Here is a 22,587-nt window from a genome sequence, read left to right on the forward strand (position 1 = left end):
CTAAATGGAATTGCCAGCAGGTCTCTGAACAACTTATGTGTCATCTAGTGAGCCAAAGATGTGTCCCCTACAATAAGATCTGGATCCTACCCTTGATGAAGAATCTACTCCTTGGGGCTTTATATCTCAACCACATGGATAGTGGCTACTCTCTATATCTGTTATTGCTATATTCTTAAAAGTTCTCTTTAACTCTGATTAATCAATTCACTATCACTCCAATCCTGTCAATCATTATTTAAACTTTTCTCTGTTTAAATTACTTTATGGTACTTCTCTCCTAATTGAATGCTAACTGATACAGAATTGGTACCAGGAGTAAGGCCAGGATACAGATTCACAAAAATAGAAATTTGGGGTGGTTTGTTTGAATTCCTAGACTTAGTGCAATGCTGAGCTTCATGGCAATGGAAAATAGGATGCTAGTAACCATGACAGATAATAGCATCACAATTTATCACCTATGATTAATTGTAATGAAATACCAATTGAAGTGCATGCTTTGGAAGCTTTCACTTGACTTTTATGGTGGTTATATGACTGAAAGCAGTGTAGTATGGCATGGAGTCTTTCAAGTGTACTTGAGTAATTATGTGACAAGAGCCTGTCCGTTAACTATCATATCAACTCACAGTCCGAGAAACTGAGAGCCTTTGTGACAACCCCCAAACCAACTCTTGTTTCTTGTAGCCATAGGTTTAATATTGCTGAAAGAAGCAAAAAACTTAAACCTACATGACACTGTTTTAAAACAACATTTAAACTTAGTATTTCCAAGTTTTCACATGAAGTAAAGGCATTATTGCTTAGGAATGTGATCCTGAAGCTTGGAATGGAGACATCTAATTTGAAATTTATGAACTTGATAATCTTGAACTTTCAAGTTACTCTAAGTCTCCCTTACCACTGAAAGGATGTAGCCTGCCCTCCAGTGCCTGAGGAGACTAGCTTTTTTCTGCTTGAAAGCCTGTGATAACCTTGCCTAGGTCAGATGCCTGGAAAGAAGACAAAAATTCCTCTTAAGACCCACCAAAACTACACCTTTGTCACTAGACCCCTAACAGAGTCAAATCTCAGCATGCCATAAGGGAAAACATTTGGATCCAGCAGGAAATAGCTTATTCAGTAAAATAATTGCAAGAAAGTAGCAGAGGTAGCTGATAGACCATCTCAGGCTACAGGTGTTAACATTTGAATCTCTAATGATTGCATCCATATCAATACATTTGCCCAATATAGTGTTAGAGTCTAGTTTTCTTGTTCTAACTCCCTCAGCATCCTCTTCCACCTGTCTTCCTAGGTGTCTGATAGAAACTCAAAATGCTACTGTGGCCCACCAAAGTTGAGACTTTTGGTTATCAGGTGATAGATGGAGTCTTAAGTCCATTTCACAGTATGCCCAGTTTGTCCACAAAAATCCTGTGGTTACTTCATAGGTTCCTGAATGCATATTTGGAAGAGTTATGTTTTATACATTAGTTAACAGAATATTCACACTGGCTCTGTGACCCATGGTGATAGGACCATCATGGCGAGAAGGCCCAAGTGAAAGCCCCTAGAGCCTCTACTTCCTACTAAGATAGTAAACCAGAAGCAATACTGCATTCTTGGAGCAACTGAAGAAATTAATGTAACCATCAAATACTTGAAAGAAGCAGAGTAGTGCAACATCTCCATTTAAGTCACCAATTTGGCTTGGCAGAAGTCAGCTGGATCTTGGAGAATGACTGGACTATTTTAAGCTTGATTGGGTAGTGACTCCAATTGCAGCTGCTGTCCCAGGTGTATCTTTACTGGGGCAAACTAATACATCCCCAGACCTTGATATGTAGATATTGACCTAGCTAATGCTTTTTTCTCCTTACAAATTTGTAAGGATACCTAGAAGCAGTTTTTAACTGCTTTTGTTTTTAACCTTGCAAGAATACCAGTATATCTTGCATGTCTTGTCTCAGGACTATCTTGATTTTACTGCTCTTTTCTGTGATAAAATATAGGGAGATCCTGATTATCTTGACATTCAATGAAATATAAAGCTGGTCCACTACATTGATGGCATTTGTTGATTGGATCACTAAGTAGAAAAGAACTTCATATGCCTTAATATGACATGTACAAACTACAAGGTTAAACCACACAAGAAGTCATGAGTCCTCCACCTTAGTGAAATCTGTAGATATTCAATCACCTGGGACATGTTAACATGTACCTTACATGTGAAAGACAAGTTCTCACACATTTCACAGCTTACCTTAAAGAAAGAGGCACATTACTTGGTAAGCCATTTTGGATTTTTGAGGCAACATATAGCTAATTTGAATCCCTTGAAAGGCTGCCAATTTAATGGGGGAACAGGAAAAAGAGAAGACTGCAGAAATTGAGGCTTCAGTGAAAGCTCTTTTACTACTTGGCATTTATAATAATCTAGCAAATATAATGATACACAAATCATCCATGGCAAATAGAAGTCCTGTATGGAGCCTATGTCAACTATAAAATGGAGAATCATAACACAGGTCTTAATAGGATTTGGTAGTAAATACCTCCTTCTGTAAACAACTATTATCCTCTTGAGTTTTTCAATGCTACTTGCTTTGGTAGAAAACATAAACATGAAATATCAGGTCATAAAGCATCTCAAGCTCCCCTGCAATCTATTATGAAATATGTTATATAAGAAGCCAAGCTGAGGCAGATCTGGAAGGAACAAATATGTTGCATGAACCTATGACTCAGACTTAGGCCCCCTGGGGCATTTCTTGTGACTAGTTGATTGAGGAAGAAAACAAAACTTAAGTTAGGTTTACAGATGTATCCATGTAATATGCTGGTATTAACCAAACATGGACAGTGGCAGCACCACAACCCTGAGTGCCCTTCAGGGACACTAGTAAGGAAAGTCCTCCCAGTGGGCAGACCTTTGGGCAGTTGTCCAGTACATCTAGACTGAGAGCTGGCTAGAAGATCTATGCTGCTTCATCCACAGAAGCTTATGGTTTTGCTTTTATCAGGGGTTGCAAGGAAGAGCATCGGAAGATTTGGGGACAAAAATGTCTGAGGAAAGGCCTATGGATGGAACTGTCAGAAAAAATAAAGACTGTGAATATATTTCTGTTTATGTCAATGCCCATCAAGGGGCACACACTATAAAGTAGGCTATTCAAGTGAGAAAAAAATTAACAGAGTGTCATATTAGTAGAGATGGAGGCTAGGTATGGGCTCTACGAGTTGGAATTCCACTTGCAAATGCTGTCCTGGCTAACACTACTGCTAAGTATGAATCTGTCAAAGCAGAGACTAACACTGAGCCATTGTGGCATTATTATCCAGGAATAACAGACAGCCACCTTGTGGCAGGTTACTTATGTTGAACCTCTTCAACTATTTAAGGAACAGAGATTTGTCCTCACTGGCATAGAAACATTCTGGGTATGGATTTTCTTTCCTTGCCTAGCACCACCACCTGTGCAATGCCAGCACCACTCTGTTTTGGTATATAGAATGCTAATCCACAGTCATGATATCCTGCACAGTATTGTGTCTGATCAACAAATTAATTTCATAGAAGAGGAAATGTACCTATAGTCTCAAGTCCATGATGTTAATTTTTCTTGCTACAGTGCACATCACCCATAAGTGTCTGAGCTAATTGAAAGGTAGAATGGTTTACTGAAGTCTCAGGTCATCATGTGGAAGACAATACGCTAAAAGGAGGTAGTTCTGTCTTACAGGATGTAGAATATGTTTTGACTATATCATCATATGATTCTACCACTTTAAAGCCAGAATACGTGGGTCTGAGAATCAAGGAGTAACAATGGGAATCGCTTCTCTCACTGTCACACCCAATAACCCACTTGGAGAACTTTAGTTTCCTATTCAGGCAACATTGAGCTCTTCTGGCTTAGAAGCCTTAGTTGCTAAAGTGGTAGTATCTCAACCAGAGGCACAACAATGGTTTAATTGAATCTGAAAATTAGACTGTCATTTGGATATTTCAGCTCATAATGCCCCTGAACCAATAGGCAGGACAAAGTTGCTGCGCAGTCTAGAGTCATTGATCCCAGTTACCAAGGAAAGATGGTGTTGCTGCTGCCCATGGGGTCTAGATCTCAGACGATGCTTTGGGGCAACTCTTAGTACTTGCATGCACAATAGTAAAACATAATGGAAAATGTACACAACCAAAAAATAGCAAGAGGACTCAGACCTTCAAGAACAAAGAATTGGGTCACCCTACTGGGTGAAAAATCCTGACCAGCTGAAGTTCTGGCTGAAGACGGGGGAAATGTGAAATGCACAGTGGAAGATCTACTCACAGGTATCTAATAGCTTTGAGACCAAATGCAGAAATGAGGGCTATAGTTAACTCTGCATATTCTCATATTCTCTCCCTCTTTCTTCTCATATACATTCAAGGTGTCGTGTGTGTGTGTGTATGTGTGTTTAATTTGCTTTGTATGTTTTTATTAAATAACTGAATTTTAAAACTCTGTTAGAACAAAATATTTTAAGTGATACATATATTATTATAAGAGCTAAATATAGAATCATCTAACAAAAACAGGTTAAAAATAATGTTAAGATGTGTCTAAAAAGGGAAAGAACAAATAATAGCATAAGACACACAGAATATTCTCACGTCTTTCTGGTGCCACTAAAGAAAAGTGCAGGGCATTTTTGAAAGGCAGTTGCATAGGGCTTCCCTTCCTTAACCACTGTGCCTTCCACAGTGGAGCAGTGGCTAAGAATCCACCTGCCAATGCAGGAGACATGGGTTCGAGCCATGGTCTGGGAAGATCCCACATGCCGCAGAGCAACTAAGCCTGTGTGCCACAACAACTGAGCCCACGTGCCACAACTACTGAAGTCTGCACGCCTAGAACCTGTGCTCCACAAGAGAAGCCATTACAATGAGAAGCCCATACACCACAATGAAGAGTAACCCCCGCTCGCTACCAACTAGAGAAAGCCTGTGCACAGTAACAAAGACCCAATGCAGCCAAAAATAAATAAATAAAATAATTTTTAAAAAAAGGCAGTTGCATAGGTGTATAAATTCTTAATTTCACAGTCTTTTCCATAATCTAATTAGGCATTGTGGTTATTATTTTTTGTATCAATCTGTATCACCACTTTTGATTACCTAAGTAGCAGAGAGTAGAAGCTGTCTCCCAGTGTCACTTCTCCCGTATTCCATAGTAATAGAATTCTTTGCATTTTAGTATGGGAGTTTTCTATTGAGCTATCCTCAACCTCACTGATTCTTTCCTTGGTTTTGTCCAGTCTACTGATGAGCCCATTAAAGGAATTTTTCATTTCTATTACAGATTTTTTTTTTTTTTTTTTTTTTTGTGGTACGTGGGCCTCTCAATGTTGTGGCCTCTCCCACTGCAGAGCACAGGCTCTGGACGTGCAGGCCCAGCAGCCATGGTTCACGGGCCCAGCCGCTCCGCAGCATGTGGGATCCTCCCGGACCGGAGCACAAACCCGCGTCCCCTGCATCGGCAGGCAGACTTTCAACCACTGCGCCACCAGGGAAGCCCTCTATTAGTTTTTGTTTCTAGCATTTTCTTGTGATTTGTTCTTAGAGTTTCCATCTCTCTACTTACATTACCCATTAGTTCTATTATCTAATTTTTGCATTACAGTTCTTAATATATTAATCATAGTTATTTTAAAGTTCTGTCTGAAAATTTCAAAAGCTGTGCCATATGAGTATGTGGTATTGATAATTGCTTTGTCTCATTCTTCAATTTTGGTTTTTTATTTGCCTTTTAGCATGCTTTTAATGTTTTGTTAAAAGCCAACTATGACATATCAGGTAATGGGAACTGAAATAACAGGCTTTAGTATGAAGTTTTATATCAATCTGGCTAAGAGTTAGTCTGTGTTTAATGTTTGTTATAGCAAAAATACTCTGTGGCTGACAGACGCTTCCAATTCCTCTGATGTCCCTGTTTTTATGTCTACTTCTGACTTCAGGCTTCCATGAGAATGCCTCTTCAGAATCTGCATCTTGTAGCTCCTTCAGCTGTAATCCACCTTTACTATACTAGAGCTCTGTTGGTAAGGTGTGGGAGAGGGATAGCATTCTATCATCTCATTCCTTTAATGAGCCTGTGTTTCTGGCTTGTGACTTAAAAACATTTCTTAGTCCTCCTTCCCTTAGATGAGACAGGAAAGCTAGGGGACCTGGAATGAGAGAAATGCCCCTCTCCTCCAAGTGGCATAAAACTCTGGTAGAGTAGGTCTTTGTGATGGATAATTCTGTGAGCATATTTCACAATGATTCCTCCTCTTCTACTCCTGCCTAAGTCACTAGAAGACCTTTCTTGCCTCTTCCCCATAAGAACCTGGTGGGGTTTCTGGAAGAAAAGCCACAAAATGTGGAGTCTCCTAAGACTATGGCCCTTGGAGATTTTCACACATAAGCTAGTCCACACTCAGACTCCAGCCATTTTTTAAATTACCATTTAATTTTTCTTACCAGTTTATGGCTCCAATAGCCTCTGCTCCAGGTAATCAGATCTTGACTATAACTCTCTGGATTTGCCTGTCTTTCCAGATTTCTGGGATGCAGTTTGCCCTGAAACCTCACTTTTCTGATAATTTTAAGAAAAGTTATCTTCAACTTGTTCAGATTTTTCTTGGGTGAGAACATGAATGATGACTTATGAGCCCTTTGCATATTGGCACTGGAACCAGGAGTCAAAAACCTGTGTTGAAATCCTAGTAGTATAGTCAGTTCTTCAGGGAAAGTTACATGGTGAGTTTTACTGGAAGAACACTGGTTTAGGAAACAAAACCACCTAAACTCTAGTCTTTTTTCCTCACTGAAAACTGTATGGCTTTCTCTAAATTATAAGCTTTACAATTGCATTTTCCTCATTAGGAAAATGAATATAAAAATTCTGATAAAAATATCTGGCAGTTTGAATCCTGGTGCAATGAAAGAGTAGACAGTGGGATCTTGATAGGTATCTAAAACTAGCTCTTTCCTTGCTTTGCTGATTGGAGCTTCAGCATAATTTGAAATGATTGGTGGCAAGGCTGAGAAGAACTCAGGGAAGGCCAAGACAAGTGTGGTTTCCTACTCACAGAGACTCAGCCTGCAGTTTTCAGCTGGCCATATGCATGGTGCCTAAAACCTAGGATGACCAACCACTGATGTGTGGGCATGACTGCCACTGTGTACAGCACAACCATCCTGGAGTACTTCACTGCAGAGGGACTTCAACCAGCTGGAAATACATCAAATCACTTAAAATAAAATGTATTAATCCTAGTCAATTCTAACTTACTATTTGTAAAGATGAAGAATTGGACTCTCTCATCAAAGCTATAATTACTATCATTCCACACACCCACACATCTCTGACTGGGAGAAAAGGACAAAAGACTGTCTAAAGAATGCCTGGATTCCTTATTATCTCAGGATTCTAAATATTGTAACAGCTGCCCAGCATTGGTGATTCCAGTGAACTGAATCTCTGTGAAAAACACAATTTTGCCCTTTTGTAATTTTACTTGAGCAGGTTGGAACTCCAAATTATATTTAGAGCAAGTTTAATTAGCTTTCCAACCAACCTAATTTTTGCATTCTAGTCTTAACAATTTTTAAGTGTTACTGTGACTTCAAAGAAGCTATTGATTCTGAAGTAGTGGGTTTTGATTGAGTTGACTATTTTTAAAAATTTGTATTTTAATTACAATGCAGAAATTATAGTAACAATTATAGTAACAAATGCTTGGTTTTATACAGATATTATTTATATCCTGATACCTAAGCTCAATAAAAGTTAACCCCCTGAGCCCTGCAAAAAAAAAAAATATATATATATATATATACACACACACACACATATGATATATATATATATATATATATATATATATATATATATATATATATATATATATATGTGTATGCCAGGGTTCTTATAGGGTGATAGAAGAAAAGCAAAATGGAAGTACTTTTAAACTATAGTTTAAGTCTTAGCAATGCATGTGAAATATATTCTTAGGAAAAGCTAATAGTCTCAGGGAAAGATGTACAACATTTTAATAAATGTTTAAAATTGTATTGAAGGGACTAAAATATTCCCAAAGTAAATAGAACATTGTAGGCTCTGTTAAACAATGCATTTGTCATAATGTCTAAGTAACAGGTCTTGGATCATAGGCAATATATCAAATTTAAACGTGGCTTATTGCAAATATTATAACAGTGTCCTAGGACATAATGAATGCTAAAATAGAAGGTAGAAGCTACACTGTTGCAAAAGTGGTTCTGTAAATCTTGATCTCAAAAGTTACTCACTGAATCACCCTCCAGCACTTGCTTCTGTGGAGTGAATTATTAAAGCTGATTATAATTATTTACCTAGTAAAGAAAAATAACAATCTTTTGGTTTTGTTATCCTATTTTGCTTTTATTTTTCCCCCAATGCATACAGTGATATAGTTGTAGTTAAATTGCAAATGCTTGGGGAATATTTTATATCTTTGAATAGTTTTATTAGCTATGTGAGATCTCATTTAATTCAACCTATTTAACTGTAATCATGGAATGTGATCATAATGAGCAAAGTTAGCCGTACTCCTAAAAATGATAATCACCTCCTACTGGCTACATAATATATGAACTGGAATCCAAATTTATGCTTTGAACAATATGGCAAATAAGATGAATATCCAAAATGAAGATGTAATATAAAGATTGAGTTTAATTAGGCTAGGTATGGATAAGCTGGATATCTTCTAAACCAGGAGTCAGTAAACTTTTTCTCTAATGTGCCAAATAGTAAATGTTTTAGGCTTTGTGAGCCATCTGGTTTTGGTTGCAGGTCCTTAACTCCAATATTTAGGGTGAAAATAGACAAAAATAATGTATAATCAGACATGGCTGTTTTTCAGTAAAACTTTACTTATGGATACTAAAATTAGGATTTCATAAAATTTTCACTCGCCAAACATTATTTTTCTTTTAAATTGTTTTAACCATTACATTCTTAGCCCCCAGGTGGTACTAATACAATACAAGGGCCATAGTTTGCCAACCCCTGTTCTAGATTTTAAATAATCCCTCCAGGGTTTTGTCAGTAAATTATTTTTTCCTTGTCTTTCAATGTATAAATTGTATGAGAAAACTAGAGATATGACATATCTGAACATGTGATCCTCAATGTATTTCTTCACTCACAGTGTAAGGGCATATTCATATTTTCAGAAATTATTTGAGAAGCATTACTATATGTTAGGCACCATTCTGGTATTGCAGCTGTGAACAAAGCAAGTAAATTATTGCTCATAGAGGAGGTTAAACTGTAGAGGTAGGAGATAGACCATAAGCAAACAGATATATAATAGGACACCAGATAATAACTGTGAAGGGTTATAAACCAAAATAAACAACATGATGGAGATAGAGTTAGTGAGCAGTTTGTTAATCAAATGGGATTAACAGGAAGGCCCTAAGAAGGTGAACTTTTAATTAAAAAAAAAATGGATAGAGTATGTCATGGGATATTTGGAGAAAAGCATTTAAGAAGAAGCCTGCTGGTTGTTTCAGAAGAACACCCAAGAGGGGCAATGTAGTTGAAAAATAGCAAAGAAGGATAACTTGGTAAGAGACAAGTTAAGTGAATTATCAGAGGCTAGACTATGTAAAATATTTTGGGCCATATTAAGGACTTCAGATTTTACTTCAGTGTGTTAGGAAACTATGGGGCAGTTTTGAGCAGAAGAGTAATATTTGTTTAAAAGGATGACTCTGGTTGTTCTCTGAAGAGGGGTGAGAAGAAATCCAATAGGAGGCTAATCCAGGTGAGAGATGAGAGTGGTTTGTACTATGGGATTTGTAGTGGGAGTGGTGAGCAGTGATAGGAATCAACAATTTTTTTCTTATTTTCCCAAATTATTATTTATAAAAATTCCAAACAAGCATATAAACTGTTAACTATGAATATCCTGCACATTGCTTTTAGTGTCTCAGAAGAAACAAATAGAAAGAAAGATGGAAAGAAAGAGATAGACTCATATAAATATACTGATTTATAATTTATAATTTCCTTAGTATAAATACTTCCATCAGACCTGATTTCAAGCCACTAATGGGAAGCTACTTAAATCAGTGTTATGAAGAGTTGTTCACAATCAGCTCTCTCATGCTGGTGTGAACATCTCCTGCACACCACTGATTCCTTCCAACAGCACATATCAAGATGCTCTCAGAGTTTATCTGAACAGTACAGTTATTGGATATTTTGCATAAGTGTGTGCTAAGCTCCAAGATAAATTACACAGCCACATGAAATTTTGGGAAATATGAAGAAATGCAGAGGAATACTCAATATAAAGAAAGAAAAAACTAAAATAAGTGTATATGGGCCTTGGATAAAACATCAAGACTGTAAGTGAACCTGTTGTTTGAGTTGTGACCAGAGTCCCCAGATGTTTTGGCCTGATTAAGTTACATTCTGACCAGGAAGCTTGATCTCATTTCAAACCATATGTCAGGCAGACATATAAATGGAAACTGGCATATATAAAGACTGTCTGTCTTGATGTGAAATGGAGGATAATATAATATGAACGAAGATGCAGGCAGCTGGAACCACTTAAAACCCCTAAAAGTATAAGTGCTGGAATTTTTGTTTCTTAGTTCATGCTCTGTGTGAGGTGATTTGGACAGTGCTATCTCTATTTTAATTACCATCAATTTTGATAACATATAATTCAATCTCAGTTCAATCTACAAAGGGCTGTTATAGTTTTTGCCCTAAACATATATCTCTTATCTTTGAATATTAAAAAAAAATTATATGCCAAACCAAGTCTACCTAAAATTCCCTTTATGAGTAAAGTATGCATTATTTAGAAATAAAGAGAAACAAAAAGGTTCACTATAAATAAACATGTAAATATATCAAATAGTAAAAAGCAGTGTTTTTTATAAGGCAATGTAGAAGATGTACAAAAGTTAATAATGGCAATGTCACATCTTTGTGCAACTCGTGCTTTTGAATAGAAATTATCCAGCACTCATAAAATCAAACATGTACTCAAACTTAATCACCCTTTACAAGAATACTTGTATATTTCCATGAAAGATTTTTCCAGAGATATGCAAGCTAATATCTACAAATGAATGTCGCATGGGTTCCTGATCTCTCTGTCACAAGATTGTAAAAGCTTGGTTTCATAACCAATAAGGGATTATGCAGTGGATGAATTTAATCTGAGAACTACAAGAGAGAACACAGTCTTTTTTGAGTATATCTTTACCTCTAATAATTTCAAATTTCCTCAAAGAGCTATATTTTCTTGGTATATTTTCAAGTACTAGGAGACCTCCAAAGTGAGTATACTGGGGACTTTTAGGAAAAAGAAAAAGAGAAAGGGGAAATCTGAAACACATGCAACAAAGGGAATTGTGAATGAAAGTAGAGTGTGACCTTATGCCTTGGCTCTAATGCCCCCAAAGGCTGCATTTTGAGTAGCATTCTTCAGGGCTATGGCAAGTGCTCCATTTAAAGTAGAACAGGTCTAAATCACTGGCACATAAAGTTTCTTCTATAAGTGAATTTTCTGGTCACTAAGCAGGCGACCTCTAAGACCAGCCTAAGCAGGTTGCTTTCTTCAATATGCAGCACACATTGGAAATGTGAGATGTGAGGAAGGCAAAGTTAGGGTTTGTTTACTCATGTGAAAAAAAGTAGAATTCACAACAGAATTGATTCTTCTTATTTATTATCTGTTCTCTCCATTGATCATGTTTCAAATGCAGAAGCCTACCATTTTGTTCCTAAAATCTCCTTCTCTAATATTTCTCTTCCAATGTTATAGAGTTCCTTGTATTTCTTCTCTCAAATAGTCTTTTTTTTCTTTTAACATCTCAAATAGTCTTCATGCAAGTGTACACTAGTTCTGTCTGCTGGTTGTCTAACCCCTAAGGTTTTACAGAATTCTATATTTTCAGAGATCTTTAAGAAAAACAATTAATCAATTAATTGGTTTAATAACTATAAGCCAAATTCATGCCTGGGACTTTCTGAAACAATTCAAAAAGAGAAGCGTAACCTATAAGAGTCATCCTAGACTTTAGAGTCCGGAAAGGGAGGCTGGTATTAATCAAATAGCTATTCAAGTAAATGTAACATTGCAAAGGTAGCTAGCTAGTGCCATGGAAGAGATACTTGGCACCACGTGAGCATCTATTAAGGTACAGAAGTATTCAAGGAGGACAAGAAATTTTTCTCTTTGGGAATGCTGACTGGAGTTGGGTATGGATATGAAGATGTTAATTTGAAGAGGAAGGGGGGTAAGAGATACAGAAGTAATCACAAGCACAGAGTTTCTATAGTTAGAGGGACCTGGAGTGAAAAAAAGGTGAGACTTGAGAAACAAGTGAATGTAAACTCTTGCAAAGATTTTTGAGTAATGTTTAAAGAAAGATTTTTGTCCTAAAATTAAATGGGAAGTCATTGAAGTCTTTTAAGCCGGAAATACTATATAATCATACTTGTGTTTTGGAAAGATTTCTCTAGCTGCAGTGCAGATGGAAAAAAAAAGACAGGTCATAACTGATACCACTGACCACTTAGAAAACTGTGGAGTAGTCTCAGCAAAAGGTGATGGGAGGTTAACTAACACTAGGTTATGGAGATGGAGAGACATATATGGATTTGAAAAATTTCTTCCTTGTGTAACCATGGTATTGGCATTTTATTGATGTGTAGCTTAAATTCACCTTTTTTATACTATTTTAATATATGGGTAATATTCATGTACTTTTTATATGCATAATCTATATTCTAAACTAGATTATAAAGTCAAGGACAAAACATTTCATTTCATGATTTATAAGTAAAGAGGGAGTCACAGAGCTCCATGTGTCACGAGATAAGCCCATTCTTGCAATATCCACATCAATACCAACACAATTTGCCTAACATACTACAAGGACAATTCCCATCAAGGTCATCAAATAGATCCTCATTGCTAGACCTGTTCATATGCTAGTCTTTTACCAACGGTCACCTCTTTCCAGCTCTCCCAATGTTTCCACTGTGTTCTCTGGATCTCACAGTCTGTGATGTCCTCTTTCTTCCTTCAGATAATTGTTCTTTCCTTCTGTCTAAAATCCATAATGTTTGAAGATCATAGCCTCAAATTTTACTCAATATTAATTTTATTATAATCCTTGAATATTCAATATTGTATAAAATAACTTTACAATAATCTGTCCTCTTAGAAACTTAACTTCCTCTCTCTAGTTTTATGCTTTATCTTCCCAGTCCCTGGTGGTAACTTAGGCTTCTCCCTTGAAACTAAAAACAAGTCCCTCCAAAATATAATCTCTAAGGACACCGTTAGAAACTCTCTGGCACACTCCATTTCTTATTCCTCTCCATACCCACACCACTTGCAATTTTTATCGATTGATTTTGTCAGCTTTCCAGGGTTCCACAGCCCCATAATATCCTCATATCTCTCCTTATCTAGCCTACATGAATTGTTACATAATCAGTTCTTTGCATACACCCTTATTCCTTTTTATCTCAGTTATTCTGGCCTGGCAAAACACCAGTCTGGTTAAATTCGAATTTCTATCTATTTTACAACTTCTTCAGGGTAGCCTAACACAGCTGGAGAAAAATGCACAACCTTGATAACTGCTCTTACTTTATTTTTATGACCACCAACAAATAGACACCTAGCACTATCCATCAATACTGTAATATTTACTGAACAATTTTCTCTGCTTAAAATTTGGTACTCCCACTTCTTCATTCACAAGTAATAAAGGTGCATCTAATTTTCAATGAAAGGATAGAAATACTTAGAAGAGGATTTCCACCAAATCTCTCCACAAGTTACATCAATGCCTTTGTATCTTTAAACATACACTCTGATATTCTTTTTCTTAGAAAGGATGACTCTCTGTGTTCCACTTTTGCACAAATCCCATCCCCCTCTTTCCTATTCAAGGGCATCCCAAGGGTGATTTTTGCTTCTTTCTTCTTTATCACCAGTGTTGATCTTTTACTGGATTATTTCCATCAGCGTATGAGCAGTATTTAATATCTCACTTCTTTAGGAAAAAACTTACTTTTCCCATTATCCTTCTCTAGCTAGTGCTTCAGCTCTGCACTAGTCTTTATAATAAATTTCTTTATAATTATTTTATAAGCCAATTACAACCAATTTCACTTCTCTCATTCTCTCTTAATGTTGAATGATTCAAGATTTTGTCTTACCACACTACAAAATGTTCTTATCAAGTTCAACATCATTTGTCACAATAGCAAATCCACTGAACAAAAATTAATGGTTGCCTCATTGATCATCCTTTTACAAACTCTCAACTGCCTTCATGAAAAATCAACTTAGATATTTCATGTACATCTACCAAGAGAATCTGCCAACCTTCCAATTTTCAACACCTTTTTAAAAGGTCTGCTTAATTTCTCCCATTGTACATAAAACACTTCAGAGTCATTTACTCTTTCCCTCAATTCCTTGTATTCATTTTTACAAAAATAAATTTACTTAGGTCTTCCTGTATGTATTGTGAGGTATACAGGGAGTATCACAGAATATTTATTCATCATGGGGCTTACAGTATTATAAACTCTACCTATAAATTTCTAGGCTTTACAAGGGGATTGGGCACCTACATTAACCATACCTAAATATCTGATTTTTTTAATTTTAAAGGTACATTTAATTATTTGATATCTCTCTATATATCCTAATATTATAAAAGCTTGATCTATATATGTCATAGCAGTTAAGAGCACAGAATTTTTAAAAGATATATGGGCACACCACAAACTTACAGGAGAGTGCACAGATCATAATGTGAAGCCAAATGTATAATCAAAAGTAAAAATACCCATATAACCATTACCCTGGTCAAGAAATAGAAAAAGTACCTGCATCCTAAGAGCTCTCTCATGTCTCTCCCAATAATAATAACCTCTCTTTTCTCAACTCTTTTTACTTCTAGCATTATAGTTCAATTTCTTTTGTTTTAAAACTTTATATAACACAATCATGCAGTAAATATTTATGTTATCACTTCCAGCTATTGACATAATAATACAGCATAACAAATTGCTCCAAGCCCATGGCTTAAAACAGTAATCATTTAATCTCACATACATATCTATGAATTGGCTGAGGGTTAGCTGATAGACTATGGATTTGACTATGTGGCTTTTCTTAAAAATATGTATCTGGCTGATTTTGGTTTCTCACTGCATGTTGGACTCATATATGCCAATGTGAGTTCATTCTTGTCTAAGCTGAAGGAGCAGCAACTACATATGAGACAGTTATTACATAGCAATGGCAGAATTTCAAGAGGGCAAGCCCTAGTAGATAAGCACATTTCGAGCTTTGCCTTGTGTCATGTTACTAATAGTCCTTTGGTCAAATCATGTCACATGGCCAGGAGCAAACCTTGAGGGGTAGTAAAGTACACTTTGTAGTGAGAGGAACCACAAAGTTATATGACAACAGGCACGGATACAGGGATGGTTAAGAATTGAAGTCAGTAATTCAATACATAAAATTTGTCCTTTTCATCACAATTACTCTTGCCTCTCCCCACCATTAAAATATACTTTAATATACTATTAAAATATACTATATATCATGGCCAACAAAAATCTAACTGAACCATGTCTTCAAGCTTTAAGTTCTAGCTTTCATAAGGATATAAGATACAGATACCTGTGAACTAAAAGAAAGTTATCCACCTCCAAGCACAAACATGCAACACAATGATGGAAAGAGACGGAATTGCTACAATAAACTTTCCCATTCAAAAGGGAGAAGAATGGAAGTCACATAGTAATTGGTGCTCCAAAACAATTTTGAAAACAAACTTGAAAACTTGAAAATTTGCCAAGTACTCTAAATTAAACTCCAGTTCTGCTCTCTGGGAAAAGCTTCACAGTCAAGTTTTCTCCAATAACTATTAGATCCTGTAATCAAGGTTGTCTTTTCTTTTCTATCATTGTCTTTGGTCCTTCCTAAAAGAGACACTAGATAATGTGATGGGTTTTCTGGATATGAAGCTTTTTTAGCCTGCTTCTTTTCTGTACAAAGTTGTTGGCCCAGAAGTCGTTATATATCCAGAATAGTCTTGGTCTCCTTTATTACAGAGAGTGTTTTTTTTTTTTTCTTTTGTTTTGTTTTTCAATACAGCTCTGAACTTCATGGGTTTTCAAAGTATTTAATCTCATGTAACACCATGTTCCAATAACCACAGCCAGTTTCTTTTACAGAAACACTTGTCCCTCTGGACTCAAAAACAGTTACTTTGGGTGCATTAGGTAACTGAACATCTGATTCTGTTGTCTGTTGCTTCTCTCGATATTTTCAATCACATCAATTTGATTCCATGTGCACTCTAAGATTTCTCATTAAATGCCAAACAAAGTAAAAAATTGGGGGATTAATTTAAATCCATTCTGATATTTTTTTTTCTTTCAGTGGGGGCACTAGCAATACCAGATCTATTTATCCATTTTCCATTAAGATAATTTGAAGCTGAGTCTCAGGGCCTGTGGTAGCCAACTTATTTCCAGTTGTCATTACTTTTAGAATACTATTTCTCCTTGGTCTCAATCAAGCATGGTAACCAGGGATCCTCCCCTGTTCTTTAGGCTCTGATGTCCAAGTATTATTTCCTTTCTGCCATATCAGTCAGCAAGAGTTCTGCTCAACTGCTCAGCTTATTAATTACCTCTTGCTCAATCAGAATAGTTTAAAACAGAAACCTGCTGAGTAAAAGGGGCCTCAAAATCTAGACTCACAATTTTAAGTTTATTTCTTTTGTAAGACTTTAGTCCAATAAATCTTTATCTTATTATTAACTCTCCAATGCCTTCAAACAAATCTTTTTTTTTTTCTTTCTATCTAATCCAAGTTTTCTAGTCATTGCCTGTGGGAGATTTTGCCCATTACTAGAAGGAAATCAACTATATTAATCTTAACAGTTGTATAACCACAAGTAAATAGTTAACTTTTAGAATAATGAGCTAGCTCATATTTAAAATATCAATACACATATTCCATGGTCTTTATCAGAATCATAATAGGTAATGCTTTAAATACTGAGTCACAGATTTTATGCTTGCCAAAATATAAAGGCCAAATAAAAGTTAGTAATCATTATTCTTTTTTTTTTTTTTTTTTTGGTGCTGTGCAGCGTTCTCTGACCAGGGATCAAACCCGTGCCCCCTGCATTGGGAGCGTGGAGTCTTAACTACTGGACCACCAAGTAAGTCCCAGTAATCATTACTATTAGTATTAATTTTATTTAATTTGCCAGATTCTTTTCCAAACTCTGCATTATATATCTTTTCGAACTTTCAATTTATTTTTTTAAAGTGTATGGTGTACATGGGAAAATGCATTCCCCAAACTGAAATTCTCATATCTTATTAATATCATATCATCTTATTTGATCTAGGAATATAAGATAAAGTAGTAAAATATAAATCCACGTTTGTGGGTTTGAACAACAGGATGGATGGAATAGCCATTGAGATTGGGAAAATTGTAGTTCAAAGAGGTGTGGTACCAAAGTCCATGATATTCCCCAGTGATCTCTGACTCTTGATATTCATGTGGTATGTAAACTTCTCCCATGTCAGAAGGGCTGGCTTGTGTAACTAATAGGATATTGTGGAAATGACACTGTGTTACTTCCAAGGCTACTTCATAAAAGAAATATGGGCATCTGCTTGTTCTCTCTGGAAACACACTGCAGGAAACTAAATGTCATGCCATGAGGGCACACATGAAGCCCTATGGAGAAGTGTATACTGGCAGGAACTAAGCCATACAGTAAGACATAACCTGCAAGCCATGTCAGTGAGCCTTCTTAGAAATGAGTCTTCAGCTCTACTCAGATGAATGTAGCCCCAGGTGAGATCTTGACTGCAAACTCATGAGAAAACCTGTACTGGAAACAGTAGCCTGAGCCATTCCTATATGAGACAATAAATGTTTATTGCTTTAAGATACTAAGTTTTGGGGTAATTTCTTTTGCATCAATAAATGACTAAAATATCAGGTTGTAGGGGGAAAAAAAAGAGTTTGGCTTTGGACAATGCAGCAGATGTTTGTGGCCCAGCTCTGCTTGGCCCAATTTATTTCAATGAAGCTGTAGTGAACAGTTTCATTGACTGCCAGTGTCCCATCCAAGAATGTACCAGAGCACCTCTCTGATTTTCTTCCTCAGTGTTTTTCCTGATGCTTGACAAGTCTACTTCACCAGATGTAGGTTCAACTATGCTTCACACTGTGTTTTCAAAGGTATAGAAATTAAACATATTATACTTGAAGTGCTAAATATATATATATACACACACATATATGTTGAAATGTTGATAGGCAGTTGGATAATGTCTGGAATTCAAGATGGTGGTCTGAGCTAAAGACATACATCTGACAGTTGTCAGAAAACATATCAAGCCATAAATCTGAATGATCTCCCAAAGGAATAAATACAGGTAGTAAAGACCAAAGTATAAGAACTGAGCTATGAGGCACTCCAACAATATAGATATTCCATTTTTGCTTCTAAATAAAATAGAAACTCTGATACACTTGCCTACTCTGTATTGTCAATTTTTTTTTTCAATTTACTACTGTATAAAATATATATGCATGTGTATTGGTCAGGATTCTCCAGAAAAACAGAACTCACAGGATATGTATGTGTGTCTGTGTGTGTGTGTGTGTGTGTGTGTGTGTGTTTAAAATAAATAAATTAAATATGGATGATTCCCTTCCAGCATTGGGCAAATTCAAAATCTCCCATAGGGAATAACCAGAAAATTTGGATTGAATAGAAAAAAAAAATCTGTTTGAAGGCATTGGAAAGTTAATGATAAAACATTATTGGGTCAAGGTCTGGAGAAGAGAGAAACACAGAAATGTGAATCTGTACTTTGGGATCGCTTTTATTCTACAGATGGCTGAATGGGACTCTTTTTTTTTTCCACTCTGAGAACTGAGAATTCCAGTTACCACCACCATCAGCACATTTATTCATTTGATTATTTCTGTATTTTATTGAAATTGGTTTCAGAATTGATTCTCCACTTACTACTACCATAAACATATCACTAAAAAGATGTCAGGATTTCTTGGCATTTTGTTCCTTAATCCCCACAGCTCACCAGACTCAGGATATTCAATCAAATAGTATATATGTGTTCCTGAGTTATCTAAGTGTTTTATTTTCTGCTTATTTTCCTTCCTCCCTTTCTCCCTCCCTGTCCTTCCCTCCCTCCTTCCCTCCCTTCCTTATTTTCCTTTGGTGTGGTTAGTCTATTAATTTGAAATATATTTAGGTTCATTACTTTCAGTTTGCTTTTAGTTTGATATTTTTTTCTCTTTCCTCAGTCTTACTGATTTATTTTATAGGCACAATATCAACATGTTCTTAAAAGTAAAAGTTGCATAAAAAGGTATACTTTGAGAAATACCTGATGGCTCCCCTTTGTGTCCCTTTACCCCATACCTACCCCATTCCTTGTATGTATAAACTTCATTGTTTTATGATTTGTCCTTCTCGTGTTTCTTCTTGTAATGATAACCAGATATATGTCCATTTTTCTTATTTTCACTTCTTTCTTACAGAAAACATACCATGTATGTTCTTTTCCACTTTGGGTTTTTATTTTGTTTTGTTCACTAAATAGCATCACCTGAAAATCACTCCAACTCAGTTTCATATAGCTTTTTCTCATGATTTTTATAAAGCTGTATTAAAATACACTTCAATCACTAAAATGCACCTCTTTTATATCATTTCCATTGGATATACAATAGTCACTTCAAATGTTCAAACTTAATGTCTGCATTTGAAATGATCTTTTGGTTCCACAAAACTCCCAAGGACAAATTCAATTTTTACATGTTATCTTTGTAAATCTTTAGACTATCAGATAATTACTCTTTTTTTCACCATTCTACTTACTCACCACTAATTTTATTCTTTGAAATATTTTTATTCTTGGAATACTTTCTTCATCTTACTGCTACTATCCCAGTCCTCAACATTTCCATCTTCAATTACCTTCCTTAATATCTCATTGTTTTGGGGATTCCCCCTCCATTTTAGTCTAATTTACATTTGCTTGCCAAACTAAGATTTTTAGAATATGCTTTTCTAAATTCATTGTGGTCACAATCTACAATAACTCTCCACTATTTATTTCAATATGCTAAAATACCATTCCCTGGATGCTAACATCTTTCTATTTGGGCTATTCCTTAATTATGCTTATTATTGTCCATAATTTCTCATATCTTATGATCACATATTTTGTGTTTGCTTGGCCTAATTTTGATTAAACTATTCCTATAAACTGGAATGCTCTCATCTGATGATCTAAATGGATCATATTTCATGATTCTCCTATAACTGCTTTTGACCACGTTCCTTTGAAGTTCAGTTACATTCCTCATAATCCCTAAGGTATCACATAATTGCATAAAAATATTATGTTCATCTTTATAAGTTTATGAGATGGATTATGTGAAATATTGCTTTTCATATAATTCACAAAAAAGCAGTTATTAACATTTATTAAATATTTCCTGAATATTTAAAAATATATTTTGAAAGTACTTTGAGTTATATTCCATTATAAAATTTTAAATTTATACTATTTATACATTTTCTTTATATTATTTTTGTTAATAAGATATGATTGATATTAAAGTCATTTTGCCTATTTCCAAGCAACTTTGGAATTTAAGATTCTATTTTACAAATTGCACTGAATTAATAATTACTATTATTAATATGAAAATAATTATGTGCAAGACATGGATTTTTTCATTTTTATTCAGTGAAGAGTATGTTATACAACTAAGAAATAAACAAAGATCAACGTAGCCGTAAAATGGACAATTCTATTTTAGTTCTTAAAATAACTGATAGCCCTGCTATGCCTATTTTAAAGTATTTAGCTATTTCAGCTTGGTGTTTTCATTACGCTCAGGAACCACTCTTCTCTGGACTGCTTGTAAAGTGTTTATGTTAACTATTGAATTAGCAGGGACTCAGATCTTCAACGTTAATTTATTTGGTTGTTCAGCTCTCTATACACTCTTCTTCAGTAAACACTAACAATTTTTCTGTTTAAATTAAGTTTTTCTAGCTTCACTAATGGTTATCATTATGTAATAATATTATTATTATGAAAAAAAACATCAGTTTCAAGTTAAGCAAGAGACAAAAAAATAAATGCCATTTATTCTATTGTATAGTGCATTTTTAATATCTTGGGATTTTTACCCCCATTAGTATCATCAATAATAGACTTGGGATTACTGACAAGTGTATGCAACCTTTGCTGCAACCTAAGAATCTAAGGATGCATAAAATAAAAGCCAAATAAGATTGATCAAGATGAGAAATTATACTGAAGTTCAGTGTGCTTTGAGGTCACCAGTAAGGAATTATAGAGGATAGGACGAACTTAAGCTGAATTTTGAAGGAAGGGTAATATTTAAGTAACTAGGGAGGAATAAGTATGACATTTCCAGCGAGCTAAATGACAGAGTAGGTCACTTTATGAAGACCACAGGAGAAAAGTTTAGAGAGCCTGAGGACCAGACTTTTATCCATGAATGCCAAGTGCAAGAGTCTGGACCCCTGACGCAAGCTTTCAAAATCTTCCAGATGCTTAGTAGGCATACTAATTATTTGAAATTACTATGTGATTTATGATGAATCTTAGTGGCAATAAACCAGTTTAGAATTAGTTGAAATAGCTGTGAAATGCAGAATGCCTGAATTAGGGTATATGCTAAATTCTCATTACAATTGCACATTCAGACTCCATCTTTAGCTTTTGCATTTACCGTAAAACTACAATCTTGCTGCATTTGTAAAAGAATATTAATCAAAACAGCTTTTCCTTTCAGTGCAGTTATTTGTATCAGATGAACACTAAGACCTTAGTTCTATTACTTTAAAAAGGTCTTGACCACCTGATAAAATCCATTACAGAAAATTCCACTTGTACTAGATACCATGTTGCCTCTTTGAGATAGGTAAAGTGCAATAAATCTAAAATTCTCACTATAGTAATTACAACTTCAGAGAAATTCTCAGATTGGATACAGTGACAAAGTAATTTCTTACCATTTCTGGACTTTGAACAAAGGACAAAAAGTTAATTGACTAAAATGATAGAGTTTACTTTTGAAATAAAAGCACATTAACCAGTAAAGTCAGTCTATCTCACTGAAAATAAATGATTTTACCTCTGTATTTGCACTGTAGAAATCTCTTGTGGGAAAGAAACAGCATTAAACCATAAATTGTGAGGTTTAACAAAATTCATTAATAACGATTAAATAAATTCACTTTCATGGCATCCACCCCAATACTGCAGGCACACGAACATATGTTACTAGCTTAGAACTGTGGGGACATCATTAGAAGAATATACTTGTATATATATATATATTTTTTACTAAAATGTTCTAATCAGGGGAACACAATGTATGATAAGCAGTGAGGGGAAAGGGTTGAGAAAA

Source organism: Mesoplodon mirus (genome assembly GCF_964341445.2).
Source record: "Mesoplodon mirus genome assembly, chromosome: 3".
In the NCBI taxonomy this organism is placed as follows: domain Eukaryota; kingdom Metazoa; phylum Chordata; class Mammalia; order Artiodactyla; family Ziphiidae; genus Mesoplodon; species Mesoplodon mirus.